Source organism: Ochlerotatus camptorhynchus, unplaced genomic scaffold, assembly GCF_037179485.1.
Source record: "Ochlerotatus camptorhynchus isolate MF236.1 unplaced genomic scaffold, CSIRO-AGI_Acam_v1.1 ptg000309l, whole genome shotgun sequence".
Classification (NCBI taxonomy): Eukaryota; Metazoa; Arthropoda; class Insecta; order Diptera; family Culicidae; genus Ochlerotatus; species Ochlerotatus camptorhynchus.
Window position 1 is genome coordinate 409,425 of NW_027040797.1, and position 27,068 is coordinate 436,492.

The 27,068-nt window shown below is 39.3% G+C and overlaps 1 long non-coding RNA gene across 1 annotated transcript in view; it reads right to left on the reverse strand.

Annotated features, from left to right (window-relative positions):
* Nucleotides 1-27,068, reverse strand: part of LOC135707396 (uncharacterized) — a 181,260-nt gene that overhangs the window by 48,960 nt on the left and 105,232 nt on the right. The window contains exon 3 of the long non-coding RNA XR_010518228.1: nucleotides 17,860-17,895. This is a non-coding gene — a long non-coding RNA (uncharacterized LOC135707396). The remainder of the gene's footprint in view (nucleotides 1-17,859; nucleotides 17,896-27,068) is intronic.

Sequence of the window (27,068 nt, forward strand, 5' to 3'; positions counted from 1 at the left end):
TGATCGCGCACGGTCAGGACCCTTTCCTACGTTGTGATTTGATAAATAAAAGACTATAATTATTCCGACCGTCCTGCCATGGCAGAGGCAGATGATACTGTGTTATAATTATTGTATTCGTAATTCAGAGACATCACATTACAGATAAACAGTAAGAACAAGTGGTGGTATTGTTAAGGTTGATATAATGTACTTAGGGTCGAGGCGGTAAATGTCGCTTGCACGAACAGTATTCGACTGAATCGGTAGATTTTGTGATTTCCAGAGTAAGGCTCTACAGTCTTATAAAGTACCAAACGAACTTCGATTCACTCGATTTCTCGCTGCAAACCCGAAACGTCCAACTCAGAAATTTAACGTTCGAGACTGGTGAGCTTAAATCCAAAAATCACCAACGAATGTTCAAGATCCCGGGCCTTAAAAAATTTACGAAATCTTTGAAACAGCAAAAAAACTAAAACTAACAGGGCTACTAACAGAGTAATCAGAGTAACGTTGTTACCAGGTGAATCTTTGTCATTGATGAAAAATAATGAGTTTTAGACAAAGGTTTATGTGAGTGTCAACTCTTCCAGTGACAATGTCTAAAATAACTCTGTCAATATCGCGTGAAGACTTTCAATGGCAACGACAACTATCAGAACTGATTAGTCGGCACCATAAAGCTAACGCAATTGAGCCTTCCAAAAAAAATGAATAAACAATTGAAATATGTTAATACAGCAATTCCATGAAAAAAGTAATACCGAAAAAAAGCTCCGATTTCGCCCAAAACTCAAATGAAAAAAATTATATCCGCTTTTTTTTATTTCGCCCTCAGGGTGCACCTTCCTGGGTTAGGGTCACCAAAAAATCGACATTTTTGCATATATATCCAACTTTGAAAATTTATAACTTTTTAACTACTGGATCGATTTTCGATCATTTTTCAGCAAATGATAGGGCTATCATATCATTACTTAACTGACAAAGCCTGAAGGTATAATACTGTCATATTAAAATCTAAATTCGGACCAGTATTTGAAAATTTATGAATTTTCGAAGTTGAAGCAAAATTTTTGATTTTATCTGACCACCCTAACTCATGTAGGTGCACCCTAAGAGTGAAATAAAAAAATACGGGTCTAAACTTTTTCAATATGGAACAAATATACCAGGTTCGATTTCGGAGCATTTTTACGGTGGTGCTTTCTTCATGGAATTGCTGAATATACATATCAGGGTGGTTCAAAATATGGATTTTTCTCCACCCCGTTCAATCGATTCTTAATCAGGTCCTGATCATTTTCCCAAAATCTGAGCTAAATTGGTTCCTATGTCATGCTGCATTTTGAAATTTATAAGGGAATTACCATAGGAAAGGTTTAATTTTTGTTCTCGTCGTCTTATCCTTTTCACATAATAATTTACGGGTAGCAAGCATATCTGTAATTTAATCAGCTAAAGCTTTTTCCAAGACCACGTTTTGACTAAACTTCAATATAATTAGTTATTAATTGATTTCAAAACTGATAACTTTCTGATCTGCTACTTTCAGGGCAACACTGCATCTTGCACAATGACATAGTAACCTGGATTTTATTTCCGATAGTAATAATAATGCAACTTTTGTCCTGACTCTTTCTGATTTGTATAAACTTTTGCACAATAATTTCAATTTTCATGACTTATTTTGTATAAGGGCTTAAATTAAAAAATGGTATAATTATTTCGAAAAATCATAACTTAAAAATGGTATATATGATCAAATTGACGTCTGACATGCAGTCGTAATGGTAATAGTATGGTAGCTAAAAAAATACACTGAGAGAAAAATTACTGTACAATCTTGATTAAATGTGTAATTGTTAATTTTATCAAAAGACCCCGCATTTTTATGGAGCAAGTCAAAGTGTTAGATGGTAAAATGCCTAAATATATTTTTCTAATTAGTTTTTGACTTGACCAAATTTTAAAACATATTCAAATAACCTATTTCTAGGTAAATTAAAACCAAAAATGGATTCTGCGCATCATTTTTAATGAAATACACATGATTATTTGCAGAAGTTTGTCTTTTCTCAAGTTATAGCAAACTTTATAAATAGGTAATTATAAATTTCCAATATTTTAGACCGTTTTCTAATGTTAGTCATGATGTCCAGCTTCAAATGTACTTATCATGAATGAATATTATACAATAAATCTGAGGATGCTCAGATACGGAGACTGTGAACATCCCCGTTCTGTTTTAGACTCAGCCGACGAAAAACAAGTTGATGTTGCCCAATATACCCAAAGAAATTTCACTCCAAATCAACCAGTAGTTGGCAGTCCCTCTCAGATTCCAAATTGGGTTTAAAGACTTTGACTTATTAAGTATTTTTGCATTTTTGTTTTTCCGTAAAAAATCAGCACAAATTTTTGAAGAGGTCTAATTTCTTGATTTTTTTCAGAAACTTATAAGTTAAATTACGTTTCTTTTAGTGAAAATTGTTTATAACTTTTCAACAAAATGAGATAGCAACTAGCTTCTGCAAAAGTGTGCGCCATAAATATTTAAACTGTGTTTAGAACATATATGAAAAGCCACTATTAAAACACCAATTTTTAAGGAGTCACCCTAAGATACGTATTGAAAATCAGTATAAATTGTGAACCATTAGAGATATGAAATTGCTTCTTTCAGAAAAGTTGTTTCAAATTACTTGTTCTACAAGTGGACTATCTCGAATAACTAAAAAGTTGTTTATTCAAACTTATCAGCTGTATGGATCACCCTAATGTCTTGCACATAAAAATATTGACCATAATAAATGGAAAAACTTTCCACAAGACATTATATACCTAAAACTAAGAATTGGCTCCACCTATATACGTTTTTTGGAATACTGTGCCATGCTACCTGCTGAGCAGTTGATGGAGCATGTCAGAAGAATAGCATCTACTCTATTAATTAATAAATAATTACACTGACGTTCAATTAAACGTGATCTTCAGTAAAGTAATAGGTGAGAAAGTACATATAGCCAGTTTATTCATAAATTATTCCGGTGAAAGGTTAAGACGAGATAAACAAACAATTCACTTTTCCCATATAAACTTCAAATGATCAGTGCAGTGTGAAATCGTAACCACATAAGCTCAAATTATGGGAGAATTATCAGAAACTGATAAAGAATCTATAGATTGAGTGGAGCAAAAGCTATATTTTTAACCACCAAGTATTATATAAAATAAAGCATAAATTATTGATTTTAATTTTTTATTTATGATTATTAATCGGACTTTGTGTTGTCTTCATTAAAATAAATGCAATAAATGCAACACTTTTTTTTCCCTTGGTTTGCTTTCCATGCTGAGCACCAATGCTACTGACATCAGGGATGCAGCTCCCACACCTAGACCCTACCTATCGACCCATCAACTCATGAACCGGGGACTAACGGCTTTACTTCCCTTCCGAAGGAAATTGTGATCAGAGATGTTATGCCTCAGAACATCCCGGCGGCGCCGACTGGGATTGAACCCAGGCCTGCTGCGGTGAGAGATAATCACGCTTACCACAACACCACCGACGCCGCTAAATGCAACACTTGACGATAGTTTGCTTGGAGGAAGGCACGATGGAAAACACGAAATGTAGAACAAGATTTCTCGAACAAACTGCTTCTGTCCATAAGTAGTATGTATGGTTTGGACCATTTTAAGAATAAACGCCGTCAAAATTATTACTAATCCTCTAAAGGAAACTGCCAACTTAGAGTTTAAGATCGGGCAGAGCAGAAAGCTTGATGGATGATTGAAATCGTGTACAAAGCACTTATATGTTAATTTCTATTCAATGTCCATGTCTAGACTATGTGAACTAATTAATTGTATCGTAGTCGACCCAACTGGGCAAAATTTAATCCTAAACAAAGCCCTACAAATGTATACATCAGATAGTATACTCAAGCAGAGAATGAAAATTGAATTTTATATATGTGTTCTTGATAACATGTTTTGACAACTGTGTCGTCAAGTTGACAGTAATCATATCAAAATGAAATTTATATGGGATATGAAGGATATTAAAAAGATAACAAATCTAGCTCTCTCAATATAAAATCAATATCTGGATTTTAATATTGATTGTTTTGTTAATAATAAACAAAATAAGTTATCAATATGTAATGATTACTATGGCAGAAAAACAAAAAAAAAAAAACAAAATGAAATTATACTACGTTGGTTGGTAGAAAGCTTGAAGAAATTGAGCGGCGTATGATTGCAATTCGTCATCCTAGTTCATTCCTTCGTTACCCTGGTAACCTAGACGACTTAAAGGGTTAGGCCAGTGAAGAAGCCGAAAAAAGGGTCAATTTCGCGATTTATTTTGGCAAAAAGAAACATTTTAAAAGAATGCGGTTTTCAGTATTTTATTGAAAATATTTTAAATAAAATTTTCACAAATTTTGGTTTTTGAAATGTGCAGCAAGGCCGCAGTCGTCTAAATGGTGGCAGCCGGCGTGAAGCAGTTTGCGGGCGGAAACGATTTGCAGCTGGAGGTAGCCCTAGAACAAAATGGATAAAATTTTCATAAACTACAATGTTTAAACTAGTGAATGGCCCATTGTAAACATATTGATTTTTGACAAAATGACACACGTTTGAAAAAAGTAGTCTGATTTTCAGGCAAAAATATCAAATATAACTGTTAATTACAAAAAAAAACTTTTAGAGATATAAATAAAAACTCACGTACTTCACTTAAAAAACTACGTGAACAAGCTACAAAAAAATCAAATCGATTAATCAATTAGAAATATGACTTTCGTTTCCGCCCGACTTGAATAGCGCGCAGGTAGTCCCCTAGTCTCCACGCAAAACTAATGCGAAAGAAAGTGTTGCTGGGTATAAAACCAATTCTCCCGTATTCTCCTCGAGGCTCTAAACTATCATTTAAGACCAAAACAAAAAAAAATTACCAGCTGCAGTGGCCTAAGCCCTTAAAGAAAAACATGGTCTCTGATTGGAAGAAAATCTTTTTCAATGCTTTTACCCTTGTTGGAACAATCCTAAAGGGTGTCCACGATGAAATTGCCACACTATGAAATTGCTCTAACTTTTTAACCGTTGGGTAGAATTTAATGAAAATTTGGGTGGATTTAGTTCATAGTGCATTATTTACATCCTGCAAGTTTTAAAGTCCTGTGATGAAAACTCGCGGAAATGGAGTCGAAAGAACAGCTCGTGCGTGATAAAATCTTGCGCATTCATCACGAGAACAAGGATCTCTCGCATCGTTCCATCGCTAAAACGTTGGGAATCGCGAATTCCACAGTGTCGCAAGTGAATAAGCGGTTCAAGGAACGGTTGACCACCGATCGGAAGCCCAGAAGTGAAGGAAAAAGTATTCCGTACAACACCAAAAATCACAACCGCGTAGTTGGGGCCTTCAACCGAAATCCGAACGCCTCCGTTAGGGATGTGGCTAAGAAGCTGCATCTAAGCCGAACTTTTGTCCAGAAGGCCAAAACTAAGGCTGGGCTTCGAACGTTCAAGGTACAAAAGGTCCCTAATCGCGACGAGAAGCAGAACAAGTCCGCCAAAACCCGTGCCAGGAAGTTGTACCTCAACATGCTGACGAAAGTTGAATGCTGCATCATGGACGACAAAACATATGTGAAGGCCGACTTCAAACAGATCCCCGGCAACCTGTTTTTCACGGCCAAGGATAAGTTCAGCGTTCCGGAGCATGTCCGCACTCAGAAGATGTCCAAATTTGCGAAGAAATTCCTGGTTTGGCAAGCCATCTGCACGTGCGGGAAGCGGAGTGCACCTTTCGTGACCCAGGACACGATGAACGGACAGGTGTACATAAAAGAGTGCCTCCAGAAGCGGCTGCTTCCTCTCCTGAAGGCCCACAACGTCCCAACAATCATCTGGCCGGATTTGGCCTCATACCACTACTCCAAGGACGTGCTGAAGTGGTATGCGGACAATAAGGTCAATTTCGTGCCGAAAATGTTCAACCCTCCCAACACTCTCCGCCCCATCGAGAAGTACTGGGCGATTATGAAGCAGCACCTTCTTAAACGACTTAAGGTAGTGAAGACAGTCGAGGAACTGAAGAAAGTATGGGTTTACATGCAAAAAACGGTTGATTCACAGGTTGTGCAGAATTTTATGGCCGGGATTAAGGCCAAGGTGCGGGCATTTGCGTATGGACTGTAAATAAAATACGAGTAAAATGGTAAAATGAAGTTTAATAGTTATTTCTCAATCCCTGAAAATTTGATGGCAATCGGATGAAAACTCGAATTTTGCGAATCAATTTTGTGTGTGGCAATTTCATCGTGGACACCCTTTACATGCTCCCGAACGAATATATGGATACCATTATGAAGCTTTCATCATGCATATTTGTGCTGTTGGAATTAAATCTTAGTAATGAAAAAAAAAAACAAGTTCGATGAAATTTAAATTTAGAACAGGATTTTCAAAACCCATATGGGGAGGAATGTATGACTTTTAAAATACATTTGTTAACCCATTTAGAGCAATGTAAGTGCAACGTGGAGTGGGTAATAATTTCAGCTGAGGGGCTGTCCATAATCTATGAAGACACTAACGAAGCCCCTAACCAAAATCTCTCAATTTGCTATGAGTATCAACTACAGCCTTAAATTGATAAAACTTTAAAATGTATTGTCCCACAACAAAAGAGAACCGGTTCAATTTAATCAAATACGTTTATATCAGCATTGCAAACAAATTGTTAAACTGATCGCTTGCTGCTCGTAAATTTAATGTATCCTATATTATTACTGCTCAATTATTCATCTTGAATCAAACGGGAAAAAGACGAGCTCCTGCTGAGCAACATGCAATGATCGGTTCCTTTTTATGAATCGATAGCACGGAATGGTCGAAAAAATAAAAACAAGCAAATCGTAAATGTATTCCATTGCCCAAAATTACCGCTCGTTTTGTCCAGTATCAATGTCCTCTTAATGGCTACATCAGGGAATGACAACCGCCTGCCACACAGAGATCTCAGGTACGGTTAACATCAGCGAGGTCAGTAGCCGCTTTACGCATTTCCTTATAGTTAACTTTCCGCGCGCGAACTCCACAGCCTGGCAGACGCGTATGGAACCGAACGAAAAAACGAAGCCACAAAGAAGGAATACCCACCAATAAAAGTCAGAAAAGCATGAAGAAAATCAAAAAAGTGCGGTGAGAAACAAATGTCGGTCATAATTATCTGGAACAGAAACACAAAATTTATATCATAAATACCGAGATGCCTCGGGATCAATTCGGGTTCGAATATCTCCTCTTCTTCTCTGCGAATCCATCGCAGCTTGAGAGAGCGAATGAGTGAGGTGTTGCTGCTACCAGGGCTTAGTAACAAAGGCTGCAAGCTGCGGAAGATTGTATAGATTGAGTTGATGCTCGCAATTACATCGACGCATCAAATTCGTGGCCTCTAATCACCTGTTTTCACGTACACGTAGGCTTACTCGAAAGGTATGTTGGTTCGGCCCATACTTACTCTCTCGCACATGCACTCGTGTTATGTACGCATAACATACCCCCAGGAGGAGGTCAGCTCAGACCTCAGACTCATCCATGGATGGTCGTCACGTCCGAGGGCGTCCCGCGGGAAAAAACGAGTGCTAAGTTGTGCATTACAGCTATCTTCGATTGCGCAGTGTTGCTCTGGAGTAGGGCGAAGTCACTTCGGAAAACCATGAATTAGAAGTTTTTCGGTCATGGTACAATCATTCAGCGTTTCAAGTTATTGGTTTTAGGAAAATAATTGTAAACAACCAATCGATTTTTCCTCCATGCAAAATTAAATGCAAACCACAGCCTACAACCATGGAGTAGCAAAAAGGTAGTAGTAATGTCGTGGGCTGCACACGCGCAATTACGCTCTGATAAACTGCATTTACGTAACATCAAAATACTTTACGATCATTCAACTCTCGTTCGTCGAGATGCTCCACTTACCAGTCTCGTCCATCCCCGGGATCTCAAGTCGATAGCTTCATACGTACGTATACATATCTACAACGGTGACGACGACGGCCGTCCAGCCGCACAAGGATTGTGATGTGATACATTTTCTCGAGTGCACTCGCGCATTTAAGAAGATCATCATTGCCTCACTTATCATCATAGTGGCACGACGGCTACCGAGCGGAGCAGTGCTTGGTCCAGGAAAACGGGCAGGTGCACTGATTGCAGTCATTTGGTGGCGGATCGTGCGGCGGTTTTCCATCGGTCCGTAGAACCGTTGCTTCGGACTTGTTTTTTTTTTTTCATTTGTTTCAAGATTTGTTTTTGCCAACTGAAATGCGCTGATGTTGTTGATGTTTCTCTGGTGCTGCTTCTCATCTTGTTTGCATTTTCTCCAATTTGTGACGATTTGTGATAGTTGATGAGTTTCTGGGATCCGATGATTGCAGACAAATGATGAAGTCATGACAGATCAATTAGGTTTTATGAATGTTATGATCGATTAGGCAGGCTGCTGATCACATCGCCCTTGGAGTTTTCCTATTACCACATTTCGTTTTTGCATAACTGGTATGTAATCATCTTCACGACTTATGTAAGTTGATGTAATTCTCGATTTACTGGGTTGGTTGTGATTGATTTCTTTTAGAAAGTACTCGATTGCATTTATATATTATTTTCATATCATGATTTGAACCTTAGATTCGTATAATTAGTAATGTTTAAACTCAAGTACACTCAAGTCTATTTTATCACTGTTTTTTTATGTCGATAGTGGTGAGAAGAAAGAATGGCGCATTACCATGGCGGTTTGGTGAACTATGGAAAATCCGCAATGCAATGGAAATCACAGTTGGATCCATCCAAGGAGATAATTCTATATTAATGTCATTGTACTTAGCTGTCGTTTTCCTAAAGATTATTTATTTGGCACGAAAGTTGTCGTAATTATCCAATTTGAACGGATATACCAACGCATGACACTAGGAGCCCGGTTATCTAGTGGCAATAATGTTTACCAACTGAGCGCATTATAACGCGGATCATGTCAATTTCTTATAGCACAGAGAACAGATTTCTTTTAGCACAGAGGACGTATAGAAAATTTTCGATTGGCGCTTCGCTTGGTGTCTAGTCTAAATTGAGCTAGCCTAGCGTTGTCATTGTCAAAAGATACCAGCGTAACGGAATACTATGAGGAGCCGATTAACAGCCCACTATCAGAAATAAGCTTTGTTACCAAGGGTTAAAAGGGTGTAAAACTATGCCAACTAAATAAATAGTTAATTCAAAGCGTTACCCCAATGTTCAAATAGTGTTTTTTTTTTCTTTGATTTGTTTTCCGTCGATCTTGTTTTCCGTACTGAGCACCAATGCTTCCGACACCAGGGAGGCAGCTCCCACACCTGGACCCTACCTATCGACCCATCAACTCATGAACCTGGGATCAACAGGTTTACATGCTTCAGAACATCCTGGCGGCGCCGACTGGCATTGAAACCAGGCCTGCTGGGGTGAGAGGTAATCATGCTTACCACTACACCACCGGTGCCGCTCAAACAGTGTTTTACGAATGCGAAAATACGAAAATGAATATGGTAATACTTTTAAATTCAGCGATAGTTAATCGATCAAAATGCTTGAAAATATTGTTTTTAGTTTAATATAGGGTCAACTATGTCTTCTACAGAATAAATCAATCGTATGGGCCCAAATTAGGGGCATTTAGGCCGACATTAGATCAATTTCCCCTACACTATAATTTTACATGCGCTCAAAGTAAAACATGTTTACCATGCAGCGCTTGACATTTATCGTATTTTTCGTGGCCGCCATGCTGCACGTATTGAGAAAAGAATTCGATTCGGAGAGAAATTTATCACTACTATTGAAAAGAGTTTTAAAGCCATCAGGTAACTGAACAAAAAATGAAAGTTCAAGAATCTGATAAACATTAAGTTCATTTTTCTTTCAGGCAGGAAATTCCTCGGATGGGCTGTACAAAATAAACCGCTCGCAAATTGAACTGAATGAAGACAAGCTACTGTCAAGGAAAACTTCATGTGAGAATGAAAAGGTCAGTGTTCACTTTGCTGTCGACAGAAGCAGGCCACTCTCGATGTGTGTCACGGGATCGTCTGTTTACTCGCCAGAAACCATTGTGTGGTCCTCCTCATTGTTCTTCATCAACAGTTCTTTCGGTCGATGCGTAGTCGACTTTGGAAAGCAACCGTTTCGTGATGAATGTGTGAATGCTGACCACGTTTTGCGTCCATTTCTGCAATGGAAGCGCTCTGACTCCCGTTGGCGAATCTGCCATACAATGAAACCACTGGAAGCGGCTTCCATTCTGGTGGAGGAGGCTTATTGGATAGCGGAAGATAAAATGTTTATTGTGTTGTATCTTTTGACTATAGTTTTAAGATGTATTGTATAGTAAACATCGGTTAATGCTGGGTAATGCGCAATACAGATCCCATTGAGATCACTAGACTCTTCCTAGCAACTCCTATCCCTACCTCCCCGTGGTACCGGCCGGGAACTGTGCGCAACCTTAGGGAAGATCGGGTAACCAACCCCGGTGGGAACTTTGCTCATAGGCTGACGACAAGGACGGGGGGGGGGGGTTTGCTTCGGCAAGCCTGAGCGTCTGTTCTCCAAGAGGAGCGACTTACAACAGCGTCTGTTCCCCATGTGAGGGGCGGCTGATCTACGTCCGAGTGCCAGTGAAGGACAACTGTGCACCCTGGTCCTCCGGAAAGTTAGGGGGTTGGTGTCAGGCCCTGCGAGCCAGCCGTAAAAAAGCATTGCAACGGAAAATCAGCAACAGAGGAATACGAACCGAGACCAACGACAACGACTCCAGCGACGAAATTGGACTTGCGATTGGAAACTCGGCACGTGGAACTGCCGATCTCTCATTTTCATCGGGAGCACCCGAATACTCGCCAATCTACTGAAGGACCGCGGATTCGGCATCGTAGCGCTGCAGGAGGTGTGTTGGACAGGATCCATGGTGCGAACGTTTAGAGGTAATCATACCATCTACCAGAGTTGCGGCAACACACGCGAGCTGGGCACAGATTTCATCGTGATGGACGAAATGCAGAAGCACGTGATCGGTTGGTGGCCGAGCGACGAAAGAATGTGCAGGTTGAGGATCAAGCTCCGATTCTTCAACTTTAGCATAATCAACGTGCACAGCCCTCACTCCGGAAGCACTGATGATTACAAGGACGCATTTTACGCGCAGCTCAACCGCGAGTACGATCGCTGCCCAAGCCACGACATCAAGATCATCATAGGAGACCTAAACGCTCAGGTAGGCCAGGAGGAGGAATTCAGACCGACGATTGGAAAGTTCAGCGCCCACCAGCTGACGAACGGGAACGGCCTACGACTCATCAATATCGCCGCCTCCAAGAACATGGCCATACGTAGCACCTTTTTCCAACACAGCCTCCCCTATTGTTACACCTGGAGATCACCACAGCAGACGGAATCGCAAATCGACCACGTTCTGATTGATGGACGGCACTTCTCCGACATAATCGACGTCAGGATCTATCGTGGCGCTAACATCGACTTTGACCACTACCTGGTGATGGTCAAACTGACCCCAAAACTTTCCGTCATCAACAATGTACGGTACCGACGCCCGCCACGGTACAACCTAGAGCGACTGAAGCAACCGGATGTCGCCTTAGCATACGCGCAGAATCTCGAGGCAGCGTTGCCAGAGGAGGGCGAGCTTGATATGCCCCCTCTAGAGGACTGCTGGAGTACACTAAAAGCAGCCATCACCAACGCAGCCGAGAGCACCATCGGGTACGTGGAAAGAAGTCGACGGAATGAATGGTTCGACGAGGAGTGCAGAGCGATTTTGAAGGAGAAGAACGCAGCGCAGGCGGTAATGCTGCAGCATGTGATCCGCCAGAACGTGGAACGGTATACACAGAAGCGGAAACAGCAGACCCGCATCTTTCGGGAGAAAAAAGGCCGCCTGGAAGAAGCGGAGTGCGAGGAAATGGAACTGCTGTGCCGTTCCCAAGAAACAAGGAAGTTCTATCAGAAGCTCAACGCATCCCGCAACGGCTTCGCGCCGTGTTGTAAAATTTCCAACTTATAGCAAAACAACGACAACTTTTTCTCAGATGCATTTTCCGGTTAACGGATTTTGTTTTTTTTTTTCAACTGGAGGTTTCACAAATAATCCCTGATCATAAAGCATAGATTGACCTACTGATTCCTTTTAAAAATTGCATTTTGTGCAATACATGACACAGTTGTTAAAATGTCTGTGAAATGTGATGTAAAATAAAGGAATCATCATTTGCAATACCTCATGCCTTTGCATTCTCTACTTGCATACCCCAATGTTGTGGTGCATATTTACCCATGAATAAGGCGTTTTGCCCCGCTATCATTTTGGAATCAATTTATAAAATACCTATAAAATCATGAAAATCATCGTTTTGTAGTTCGAAATCACTCGATCTTCGTAGAAAACTTGGTAATGAACCATACTCCTTTACTTTCTCCTTGATTTTGACTTGCATACGTCAGCAATTGCTCAAACGATGCGTTCTGTACCATCCTACCTGTAGAGTGCATGAATCTGACTGTATTACTATCTGTTATTATATCATATCTATAGAAGAACCCCTCGTTGAGCTGTCACATGAATGAACGGATTCATCCTCTCGCGCCCTAGCAGCACGTCAGCAAGCAAACACGGTATTTGTCCTCTTTCCGTTGCTGACCATCGAGTTGGCAACACGTGTGTGATTGCCGTGGCGTGCTGGGTGATTCTCACCCGGGTATTATTTAAACTTCCACACTACCCTACGTAGGAATGCTGGACTTGCGCTTTCGGAGCACCATGATGTTTTTACAGGAAACCAAGAGGGTTATACCGAGGAATATTCAGCCTGCCATAGAAGAATTGACCCGTCGAGAAATGATCTAACAGGTTATGAAACCAAATTAGAATAAGCGTTTGTTTCCGCGATTAAATCTAGAAAAATAAACATGCGTTTTCATTTAAAATCATTAGAAATCCCGAATAGCACACTTATCATAAACCGGTTGAGATAACTTCTATGTGACTCATTTCAGTCACAAGCACCGTTTGCACACTGTGGACCAAAAATTTCAAATTTTGCATCAGTCTAGTGTCTATAACCACCGAAATCGATGCTATAAGACACGTTAATTAAAAGTAGTGTTCAAAATCTTAATTTCATATGCTGCAGGTACATATACGTTGATGGACTAACTATACAAGTTTGTTTTTAATGCAGTTTTCAATCAAACAAATGTTATGCTTGCAGTACAATTCACTCTTTTTCATATTCAGCCAAATTTGGGTCATAATATCCAGGGATCACGCAAGAAGGGACCGATCATGTTCAATTATGTACTTCAGGAAACAACTATCAGCCGTGTCAACCACGTAAAAGACCTGGGAGTTATACTGGATTCCCAGTTAACGTATAAGCAACACATCTCGTTCATTGTCGACAAGGCGTCAAGATCTTTAGGATTCATTTTCAGGATTGCAAAGAATTTTTCCGATATATATTGTCTCAAATCGCTATACTGTTCCCTGGTGCGGTCCACCCTGGAATATTGCTCACCCTGGAACCCAAGCTATAACAATGGTGCTGAAAGAGTTGAGTCCGTTCAGCGTCGATTTCTTCGATTTGCTCTGCCCAAGTAATAATTTTGGTTTTATGAAGGTTCTGTAGACCATGATTTGAACTTGTAGAATGCTATAAAACCTCTATAAAACTGTAAATGTTACTTGGGTGAGGAAGCTGCCTTGGAGAAACCCTTTTCGTCTACCCAGTTATGAAAGTCGATGTCAACTGATTGATCTGGAGCTTCTACGTACTCGGAGAGACACTTGGCGGGCCCTTCTCATTGCGGATAGTTTACAGGTTAGAATTGATTGCTCTACAATCCTGGAGAAGATCAACGTGAACGTCCAACCCCGAGCGCTGCGAAATAACGCTGTATAAAGATTGCCTCAGCATCGCACTAACTATAGCATGAACGGTGCTATAGACGGCCTTCAACGTGTGTTCAATCGAGTTTCTTCAGTGTTCGATTTCAACCTGACACGAGAGATGCAACGCCGGCGCTTTTCCCGTATTTTCTCTGACGCAGTAAACCATATAATGACCATGTATTTTATTGTATTGTGTATTTTAGTAAGCTGGACTATGTATTTTAATGTTATTCACTTAAACATCATTGGGTCTACACTCAGCCTGTTAATGTAAACTAATAAAGTAATAATAAATAGAAGTATAATTAGCTTAAATGATATACCATAATGGAACATTATTAACAAATGCTCCTTTATTGTTTGCATTATAATAATGCTGCAGAGAACATAAATTGTCCTACTTTAGAAGTGATTGATTGATCATCTTCAATGAACTTTCGTTTATTTTTCGTAACAGGCCACGATCTTTTCCACAACCTGTAAGGACAGAAAGGAATTCGACTTCGTACGTTCATAATAAAAGCGAGGACTGTTCCAATAATTTGCAATGCATTTTTAAATAAACTAAATGTTACTCTTGTAGTTAGATGCACTCTCTATCATATTTACTTAAACGTGGCTCATTATATTTAGTTTAAAATTTTGATACACCGGCGTAGAATTGCGTGGATTGTGTCAAAAGGGGTTTGTATGATGGGTGCTCGGCTTTGGATTATATAACAAGTTTTGACCGAAATTTTGTATGAGTTGCATTAAGCCTAGTAATGACCGTTTTGCTTAGTGAACAGAAGCTCATGGATTTAATGTTATTAAATGAGAGCTTTCTATGCCAATCAATGCATGAAATTGAATATTGTGTAGAAGCACAATGATACTTTAGACTCTCTGAGACCCCGCAGGGTACCTTCTATAATAAAGTATATAAATGGAAAAAAATATTATCAAATGCATACTTGACGCCTTTCAATTGGACGACTTTATGTTACCGGGATTAAACGATCATTATTACTGAGCATTACTGAGTTGATAGGATCGTTCTATTTACTTATCGCGCTTTAAAACATCGCATAACTTTACAAAGAAAATTCAAATTTAGCTCACCCTTCTCACTAACGAAATCGTTTTTCCAGTGAAAGCCGTGGAGATGCAAGGATATACTCGGTATCTAGTGGCAACGAATGTCGAACTAACAATCATTTCACTCCCCGTCGCCGTAGGAACCTGACCGGTGCCAATATTGAGCTTGATAGTAATCATTTATAGGAGTTGGCACACTGAAAATCATCTCAGATTTTATATTGCAATTTTTTAAAAGATATGTTGATCTTTTCCACAGGCGAAAAAATAGTGTCTATTGCACCTTTAAGATAGTAATTGCAAATTTTCAATAATTTCTAGAATAATGGAAAATTGAGTGCAAAATGTGTATTATTTATACAACATATTCCATCGATTTATGGCTGATTTATGTATCGTTCACTCTAATTCACCTTAAATTTATACTGCTAATTCACCTAATTCGATAGATAGCTAATTGTTCATTGCTAGGTGCAAAAACAACACTTTAGTTTTTCCTTCCATCATTTCTGTTCAGCGAAATTACTGACTCATAAATAGGCTCGCATCAATCTATCTCTCCCTCTCTCTCAAACATGCTCAATACCTACAAAGGTACTATTTTCGCACTGTTTTCTTTCTGTCGACTGAGTACAAAGATTGAATACTATAATTACCTATTTTTGCGCCAATCGTCGGCATTTTGGCTAATTTCGGAAACCACCGGACCATGTTTAGCTTCCTAATGTTTTGCGTTCATCAATTTCCGAAGCTGAGCTAGGCCGGGATACACCCCGCGTTTGCATTTGACTCCCGTCTGCTAGACGCGGCCATTCGCGGTGTGTGAGAAACAAGCGTGAAACGGCAGCACTTTGGCCAATTGGAGCAACTGCCAGCAATTGACCTTTGACGCGCCTTCGAGGGAAATGATTGATGAAACGTGATTTACAGATACGGACATGGCTAGAAGAGGAACGGATGGACTTTTACTTTTTGCCATCAGCAGTATACCTACAATCGTCCGTTTCGTCTAGTGGATGGCAAGCGAACCAGCATAACAACGGTAACTATATAGTCGTGCGGATTGTTGCTGTGCTGCTGGGAGGCGTTTGATGGGTGTTGGTGATTTGGCTAGACTAAGCTCCTGGGTCAGCAGTACGATCGCTTTTCAGATTCTTATTTTTGCCATCTTGCTTCCGTTGTTGTTGTTATTGTCAGTAGGTATGTGTATGCTCAGGCTCAATTTGAAGGAGCACTGACCACGGCAAGCAGTGATGGGCAGTGCGCGATGAAAACGAAAGTGAAGTCCGAGCAGTCAGGCGTAGTGTTTTGATACAGATACCGATACAGACGCTAGAGCCTTGTTTTAATTATATACTTTCCAAATCTCTAACTAGTCATGGACCGAGCTGATGAATGGATTTCTATGGTTGTTGGAGCCTAGCCACTCTCCGGTGTCGATGCTGACGATGATGCTGGTCGGATAATTGAATTTAGTGAAATTTCGATTTCGTTTCAGTCTAGCGTGAATTATAGTTTTTGTCGTGTTTGCTCGAGCCGAGTCATTTCCTGTTTGAAGCACGGAAGCAGAGATGGAAATGGACATTTTAAAGGTATTATGGCACATGTCTAGCAACTGTGCAAGACAATGTTGCTTTCGCATTCATTTGAGATGAACAGATTTTGACTATTAGAGCATCGGTTATTAGCGTTAAGGGGGTATTCCCAATCTTTTGCCTTTTTTCGGCCTGTTTTTCAATTAATTTTTTTTCAAGGAAAATGAATAGTAATGCGCCTAACTCTTTGGGATTCTTGTTTATTGAACATTAAAGTTTACAAATAAATTTTTTTCGACATAAAAAAAGACATTATTGACGTCACAAAATGGCGGCAAACAGACCCCTGTTCGCCGCAAACGCCTGGACGGGCGAAGACTTTTCTCTGGAACGGCTTCATCTGAAACAGATTTCGTGATGAAATTAATAATCTGATAAGATTCTCTGGAGCTTCTCCCGTTGGCAGCAAAAAATCTTGCAAATTAACAAAATGGCGGCCATATGAAAAAACAGGCGATTTTTAGCCCGCTTTTTTGCAGCTTTAAGGTGCTTCAAACAATGTTAAATGTTAATATTTTTGGCTGAAAGTGGTAGAAGCTCCAAAGAATTTAATAAGGAACAAAATGCGCAAAGATTCAAGTCAATATCTCTTATAGTTTCTGAGAAAAATCTTCGCCCGATAAAAAAAATGTGGTTTCGAGAAAAACGCGTTTAAAGTTTTGACTTTAGGCAAAACCATTTGGGGGTTCTTACCATTAGTCAGCTATGCCTGGACACCGAATTCGCTGATCGGAAAACGGCTTGGGGGGATGAAAGTATATAGTCTAAAGTACAGAAAAACGTGAAAAAAAAAAATTTGATTTTTTGAAAAAAAAAGATCGGGAATACCCCCTTAAGTAAGTGAAATTTGCAAGTTAGTGGGTTGTGAACATACGGTATTGTAAAAACTAGGCAACCGTTACTAAATTGATTGGGTTTTGGAATGCGTTGATATTTCGGTTCAATTAGAGTAATTATAATAAGAGTCACGTTCACATTGCTCATTATTATTCAGCACCATTGAGTGTTCATAAATTTGATAAACAATGGAAAATAATTACCTTTGAGATAGCGCCAATTACTGTGGTTAAAGGAAAACCAACAACTTGCATGCTTTCCCTAATGCACTTTTTGACAGTTATCGCATACCATTACAAGCAAATATTGCCACCATTGCACAAAAGATATATCGATAATACTTACATTTCTCTAAACTGATTGGACCCATGATGACTGCATCTGGAAATAAAAATATAAAAAAACATAAATAAGCATATGGTGTATTTAAAAAATCTAGCAACGGATAAACATCGCAGAAATGATTTTGACTTAAAATTAATTCTGTAAATACAAAAATAAATAAACAAACGGATATTAACCTTCAAACCTTCAAATGTAACCCTCTACTGCCCAAATTTTGTTTTGTTCGTTTCTGCATGCTTCGGTGTAGTAAAAAAATTGGCAATCTTTAGTGTCCAAGGTTTTCAAATATCTAAAAATTTAAATTTTTCATAAGCATTAAATAACAAAAATATTGATGAAAGAAATTTTTTGTCATTTACTTTATTTTTTTTTTAATTTCTAAAAACTTATCATTATAGGACTGCGTCTTTATGGACTATACTGGGGTGCAAATCAAAAAATTGTGTAACTTGGCCCTGAATTGATGGATTTAAATTCTTTTCACACTCTTTGATTCAGAATTGATGTAAGAGTTATTTGGTAGAAGATGGCTAGAGGGACATTCGTTCCGCTATAGGTAGTACTGCTGCAGCGGCACTAGGTACTGCAATCCCGGACCGAAGAAATGACTGGTTTGACAGCGAATGCAAACTGTTAGTAGTGGAGAAGAATGCAGCACGGGCGAGAATGCTGCAACACAGCAAGTTCTATGACGAGCACTTAACCGGTGAAGCAGCAGAAAACTTCTTGGAGCACGCGCAGAAGACGACAGGCTATCGGCCCCTGATCTTCAAGAAGTTGAGGAAGAGATCGGTTGGATGAAGAACAACAAAGCAACTGGTGTAGATCAACTACCAAGTGATAGCTATTAAAATACGGTGGTGAAGCACTGGCTAGAGCGCTGCACTGGGTAATTGCCAAGATTTGGGAAGAGGAGATATTACCGAAGGAGTGGATGGAAGGTGTGGTATGCCCAATCTTCAAAAAGGGCGACAAGTTGGATTGCTGCAACTACCACGCGATCACACTGCTGAGCGCCGCCTACAAAGTACTCTCCCAAATTCTATGCCGCCGCCTGTCACCATTTGCAAGAGAGTTTTTTGGGCAATACCACGCGGGATTCAGGGGTGCCCGCGCTACCACGGACCAAATTTTCGCGATTCGGCAAGTTCTGCAGAAATGCCGCGAATTCAACGTGCCCACACATCATTTATTCATCGATTTCAAATCCGCATACGACACAATCGATCGTGATCAGCTATGGATAAACTGACACGATTGGTCAAGGCTACGTGGATCGAGTGATGTGCGTTGTTCGAGTATCGGGGACACTCTCGAGTCCCTTTGAATCTTGAAGGCGGTTACGGCAAGGTGATGGACTTTCGTGTCTACTATTCAACATCGCGTTAGAAGGTGTGATAAGAAGAACTGGGATAGACACCAGTGGCACGATCTTCAGGAAGTCCATCCAGCTTCTTGGCTTCGCTGATGACATTAACATCATGGCACGGAACTTTGAGACGATGGCCGAAACGTACATCAGACTGAAGGCTGAAGCTAGGCGGATTGGACTTCTCATCAACGCATCAAAGACAAAATACATGAAAGAAAGAGGTTCTAGGGAAGACAATGTTAGCCTCCCACCCCGAGTTCAGATTGACGGTGACGAAATCGAGGTGGTCGATGAGTTCGTGTATTTGGGCTCACTGGTGACCGCCGAAAATGATACCAGCAGAGAAATTCAAAGACGCATTATGGCAGGGAATCGTGCCTACTTTAGACTCCGGAGGACGCTCCGGTCGAATAAAATTCGCCGCCGCACGAAGTTGGCTGTCTACAAGACGCTGATTAGACCGGTGGTCCTCTACGGCCACGAGACCTGGACTATGCTCGTGGAGGACCAACGCGCCCTTGGTGTTTTCTAACGGAAAGTGTTGCGTACCATCTACGGTGAAGTGCAGATGGATGACGGAACGTGGAGGAGGCGAATGAACCACGAATTACACCAGCTGCTGGGAGAACCATCCATCGTCCACATTGCAAAAATTGGGCGACTACGGTGGGCTGGGCACGTCGTAAGAATGCCGCATGACGACCCAGGGAAAATGGTTCTAGAAAGCAACCCAACAAGAACAAGAAGAAGAGGCGCGCAGCGGGCAAGGTGGATCGACCAAGTAGAAGGAGACCTGCGGACCCTTCGCAGACTACGAGGCTGGCGAAGAGACGACTTCTTCGGACAGCAGAGGACAACAAGGCCTTAGCCTGATTGGTAAGGTAAGGTAAGGTATCAAAGCACCAACATTCACATTTTCAATTCAAACGTGACATCTGCACTCTTGTACACCAGTGAGTAGACTGGCCCACAGAAATAAAAGTTCTAATTTTCCTTTTCATGAATCTAGTCAGTTTTATTGAGATATTCGCTTTTAAATGTATGTGAGCATTTTGTTTATGAAAATTTCAACTGAATCTTCCATATTAACATTAATCCAAAAGAGCCAACCAGTGTTACGTCAAAAAGAGCTGACACATTCAGAGAGTGGTTATCGCACCAAAAGACATTAGCCTGGATGTTGGCCTGTGGAAAATATTAACTTCTTTTTAGTGGTAATCTAGTTGATACATTACATAAGCTGCCTGTAATTTGTTGGAATATACGAGCAAAATGCATATTACAAACTTGAATCATGATGCTGTCTAGAGCAAAGTTATTTCTTATAGCTTAAGCTACATGTGCTGAAATTCTGAGCCTAATTGAGTTTGCTGAACTGAAGGAATATTATTTCACCATACATTTCAACCAACATCCCAACGAACAATTTTAGCTGCAGACTAGCTTATACAGTCAAAGAGTACCTTATGCAGCTAGTTTTTGCCTGTATAAGCTGAGCTGTGATTTTCTAACCTAATGGCACAAATCTAGAGGTTGACCCATTGAAAAAAAATGATAAAAAATTCCCCCATATAAATGTGGGCCAGTCTAACCAGTGAGACATGCTGCGTAACAGTGGAGAACACTAAAAAACTGTAGATTTTCATCAATTGTTTCCTGGTGGCCTCACAACAGGATCTAGAATGCTGAGCTCCATCGTCGTTGTCATGAGAAGCCGATAGCAACTAAAATTTGCGAGCGGAAGTGGAGGTAGGTCAGCCACATACTACAATGGGGTGGGAACGAAATCTGTAAGCAAACGCTGAATTGAAACTGAGTAGGACAGCTCAGCAGATCAGATCCAAGGGTGCATGCTTGCCTCAACAAGGAAATCAACCCGAGTAGCACACTTCTGTTAAGAAAAGTTGCAGCAACTTGTTAATGACTGAAATAAGTCGTAAAGAAGTTTCTACAACCGAAATGTGACAAGCGTGCTACTAGGGAAACAAGTGGATAGGAAATTGATTATGATGATCTTGTTCATAAATGTATGTGTCGCATGACAGTTTTAGCTCATGTCATTTCATTCAAAATGTCCCTGCTCTTTGGTTCAGTAAGGGTTCTGCCAGGTTGGTCGAGGCTGATTTCATTTGTGAGTAAGAGATGACACTGGACATTGTTATGTGCAATTCACTTTAAAAAGTGCGCTTCAAATTTTATCACATGTAGTTTCAAAAATCCTTAATGAAATGTGGCGCTTTCGAAGATCACTTGAAGATCAATATAACGGAACATTGATACTAAGAGTATAAAACACCAGAAATTAGTTAGGATAACACATTAAAAATGTGTTAATTTTTAGTCAACAAATTTAATGTTGCATTGAAATACTTTAAATAGTGTTAAATTTAAATGTACCGTAAAACGGGGTAACATTGATAGTTTTTTGAAGTATATTCTAAACACATATTTTTAACAGCAATTACTGTTCTTCAAATTTTATATTTTTAAAACAAGTACTGAGGATCCAAGAGTAAATTTGTTAGTAATATGTTGAACGAAAATAAAAGCATTTGCACTATTTTTTTAGTTTTCCGACCGAACTTCAGTATTTTGATTTGGGGTTACTTTGATAATGCTCGATGAATGTAGAAAAAAATGCGTGAAACTCAAACAATTTAGTTCTTTAAATATGAAACTTTGAATGAGTATATAATCACGAAACTTCATAAGCAATAAGAATAAAACATTAAATTTGTGATGACTGTATCGGAAATATATTTCATAAGTGATGGTTTGAGTGCTTTTTCAAAAAGGCGAAAACACGAAAATGGTTTATTAATATTTTTGTAAAAAATGTAACACATACTATTTAAATACTATATACCATATCAATGGAAATACCCTAAGCTACAATATGGAACCAATGTTTTATTTGGAAAAAGCACAGTGAGTAATGTTATTCTTTACATGATATTATCAAAGATACCCCGTTTTACGGTACCTACATTCGTTGAACCATTCTGAACGGCCATCCCGTTGTGGTTATATCACAGAATTGCTAATAATGTATATACGCACTTAGAAAAAATCATAAAAATTTAGATAATGGCCATTTACCCTAGTAACTAAAATCAATTGCTGAACGATTGCAAGAAGTTTCATTCAAATCCGTTGAAAACTGACGAAATAGTAGCAATTTTTACTTTAGGTTGATGCTACCGATTCCAGGGAGGCAGCTCTCACACCTGGAACCTACCTTTCGACCCATCAACTCATGAACCAGGGACCAACGGCTTTAATTCCCTCCCCTCCCCCGAAGAAAGGCGTGGTCAGAAATTGTATGCCTCAGAAAATCTAGGCGATGCCGACTGGAGTTGAACCCAAGCCCTTTGGGTGAGAGGCAATCGAGCTTACCACTACACTACCGACGCCAATAATATTTCAAAATGTCCTTGTTCAATAGTTTTAATTTTTTTATTAAGATGCTTGTAAATTGCAAATTTTTGAATGTTTACAACGCTGGACAATTTTTTTTTTTTTTTTTTTTTATTATTAGGGTCACTTTAACACTCTTGGGACATTCGTGACTTGTCCGGGGGTGAGATTTGAACTCGTGACTTTGGCGTGAGAGGTATGGATGTTAACCACTACGCCGCGGTCGACGATGACAGGAGCACATATCGTGGTAGGGGTAAACAATAGTTGCAATTTCCAAACCTACGACTGGATGCCTTCCTTCAAATAACAACTGAAGTGCGGTAAAAATCGGTAGAACTGTTTCAAACACACAGTTGGTACTTGATCGGGTCGGTTTTCATCTCTTTTTGCCAGTGGTGGCGGGGGGGGGACACCCCTCACCATCCCTCTCCAAAGGGGGAGTTTGGTAAAGAGAGATGAAAAAACCGATTTGTACCTTCCTTAAAAGTTGTTCTAGCTCGCTATTCTAATATCTATATGCATTCTTCACACTGCCGTACTCTAACGGAACTATCAACTCTATGCTTTCATCTACTCCATCTATCGTAGAAAATGTAGTTTTTCGCCACTGTACAACATTTTGAAGGCAACATTTTGTTTTTTTTTACCCAAAGCTCATATTTGCATCATGCCGTATTTTTTACTAGTTCAGTTCTCAAAAGAATCTTCTCTGAAAATTAAAATATATTTGGTATAATAGTAACAACCAAATTGCAGCTTGTCGAATAAACTCTTTACTGAAAAAATATATTCATACTATTTACTTATACTCTATGAAATTTCCCTGTACCCATTTTTGAAAATGACTTGTTTTCCTGAATGTCATTCAGTAACATTGTTCATTTGATTTTATCTCTCAAAGAACTATTCAAGTATTTAAGAAGGATTTAGGAGAGAGAAATGACTGTTGAGAATTTCAGTTGAATTGTTAGATCAATTGTACAGTCGTGTCCACGTTATTAAAAAGTAAATGTGTTCACAAAAGCAGCAGTAATCGAGAAGTTCAGAAGAATTTCCGTTTTCTGAACTTCAATATGGCAAAGATTGATTCCCACATGGATATAAGATAGAGGTTACCACGCACTGGCGGTATTCCCATAAGGCACATCATACGTAGCCAACTACACCTGTCCATCTGCGTCAATCACCAACCACGTTGAATCGTTTCCATCTGGTGGGATAATCTGCCTTCTTTGGCGGTCCTAACGGGTTTCCGATGCACAAGTGTGAAAAGTTCTGTTTTACGATGCGTTCTGATCGACTGCAGTTCATTATATCATTATACATCAAACAGTTACGGAACGAGAAGGCTGCATAGTTGCAACCAACCAACCAACCAACCGATCGGTCGATGGAAGGATGAAATACATCAACGCACTGCGTGAAGTATCGATAGCATAAATCGTCCGAATGTGCTACATCAGAGAAAAGAAAGAAGGGCGAAGATCGAAACAGAAACATCATACACACATAACAACATCAGCGAGAACGCAACTGAAGAACGCTTCCCTGACGTGATGAACGAGTGTAACGGTGATACGAAAGGAAAATCTTTTATTTATGTTCGTCGAGTATAGATCGAAATGCAGTCAGCCGCACGCTGTGCACAAGGTGCATTACCTGAAACTTGCGGATGTTGACTTTCTTGGGTGCTGGAGCGTCCGGTGTGCACTGTGTGGAGGCCAACGATAAAAATTGGTGAGAATTTTCAAATTATTATCGGCAAAGGTCGATTAATAGAAGGGTATAACTTGGGGCCTCACTTTAGGCCCTAGCCAATTAATTTCAGTCCAGTCAAGAATTTGATTCTTTCCCTAAACATACATTGTAGGAAAGGGGCTTTCAAGCAGGCTCACCTTACGCATCTTTTGCAAATTTCACGTAAATCTAAACCTAATCCATCCCTTGCAAGGGCGAGTTTTCATTCTCAAGAAATTTGCAAAAAAAAAAGTCATTGTTTTCGTTTCCAACATAGGTTTTTATGGAAGATCAATGTTGAATTCATGCTAGATTTTCCAAATATGTATATGACATTAACAATATAGTCCACTTTTCACTTGTCATGATGTATGCAGCAGACAAGAATGTAACTCCATATAGCATCAGGGAAGGTTATTCGGCCGTTGAATCTACCGTTACTTATCGGCTGTTACTTTTACTTTTTTTTTCTAAGAAATTTTTTGCATGTGCATTTAGACAAAAATTTTGTACATGTATTTGTAATTTGTACTAGTCTTCGTCCATGAACAAAATAAATCTGAAATACGACACAAATTTAAGTTCCATTTGCTCAAATACGTTTAAAAAATTGCAAGTCACTCATAGTAAATGCTCCTTCAGCTTTTCTCTAATATCTGCAAAATTATGAGGAAAAAAGATAAAAAAAATACTGTCTACGAGTAATTTCATACAATGATTAAAATTTGTTTCAATTTTCTTCATATTCCAGCAGATTTTGAGAAAAATTGAGGAAAATTCACTCATTAGCTTGGTGACTTGCCTTTTAGCGAATTTGAGTGAGCAAAACAAAAAAAAACAATATTATTTCAATTAATAAGATTAAGGGGCATAAATAAATCCTGTTGATAGAATTAGAAAATAACTTGTCTTAAAGTCGATTAACCACCGAAGTAACACAAATCCATTGAATAATATTAAGTAAACTGTTATTTATACAACCAAAACTAGTCATACAAAGGTTATATAAACTGTTATAGAACATGTGTTGCTTGGGCATAGAAAAGTAAATTATTATGTTTAATATGAATTTGATCTTCATTCAATTCATCAGTCGATTTAGGATCAGGAGTCCAAATGTGTTAAAATGGTCATGGCGTGATAGTTTCCACCGCTGACAGGTTCGAACGGTGATACGAAAAACCTTGAACTTCTAGTAACTTGATGTTATGTGAGGGGCTCGGTTTCCTTATAGCGACCAATTTTGCTCGCTGAGCAGAAGAACGTGGGTTAAATCCTAGGCTCCTTCCCATTATAGAGTTGCTGGTTTCACATTGTTTCCTTTCGTAACATCACTTTAATTCAGTATATCGTTAACCAAAGCAAATCCAACCCTTTTATCCAACGTCCCAGAGATTTTCATGACTTCAAACAAAGCGAGTATTACGTCAACACATTCCTACCCAATTTGTTATTGACCAGCATTCGGACGTGGCCGACACAGGTATTGCCTATTGTCAAGAATAAGATCACCAGTTTTTACACATTGATGATGAATCTGTGCAATTACAGTTGATTTGACATTCACGGATTAGCAACCGCAGTCGGTGCAATTTGAAAAAAAGGTTAAAATATAGATTTTAATGAAACTTTACAGAGCCGAGGATTCTTATTCACTATACAATAAATCTTAAAACTATAGTCAAAACGTACAACACAATAAACACTTTATCTTCCGCTATCCAATAAGCCTCGTCCACCAGCACGGGAGCCGCTTCCAGTGGTTTCATTGTATGGCAGTATAGCCAACGAGGGGCAGAGCGCTTCCATTGCAGCAATGGACGCAAAACGTGGTCAGCACTCACACATTCATCACGAAACGGTTGCTTTCCAAAGTCGACGATGCATCGACTGAAAGAACTGCTGATGAAGAACAATGAGGAAGGCCACACAATGGTTGCTGCCGAGAAAACAGACGATCGCGTGACACACATTGAGAGTGGTCTGCTTCTGTCGACAGCCGAGTGGATACTCCGTTGAAACGATGTTGATGCTTTTTTTTTAATTTTCATTTTTCTATAATAGCTTATTTTGCTATTGGTTTGATCTTCAGCAGCTCAAAGAACTTTGTTGTTGGTTTGATCTTACAATAACTTATTTTACTATTATTCATTTAAAGTCGCATAGTTTTTATTTAATTATTTTTGATATTTTAACTCTTATTTCAATGAAACCATGAAATGAAACTGACGAATTGATTTTATTTTTCACTCTCCGCATTCCATGAAACTTTGCATAATTATTCGCTTGAAGCAATGAACCATGTTTAGGCCCGAACTCGTTCATTTTGATTCACGCCTAGTTTTTCAAAATCAGCGTTCATTTACCTATGGTAGAAATAAAAATTAAAATTAATTTTCTTTGTTTTTCCATCAATTTTTGAAACGATAACAAAAGACTTGACCTTTTACAGGCAGGATTAGGAAAAAAAACCAACTAATTATAAAGGGTATAAAATTACCCAAAATTCAATATCTCTAAAGGACGCTAAAATTCAGCTTATGAGCATTTACTTTTCCAAAGGGAAAACGTACAGGAAATGGCTGCACATGGCTTCAAATGCTAAAGATTCTAAAAATGTGTGTTTTGGGCCAGTTCATCCAATTTTCACAATTTTTGACAGGAAATGTTTTTTCTCAGT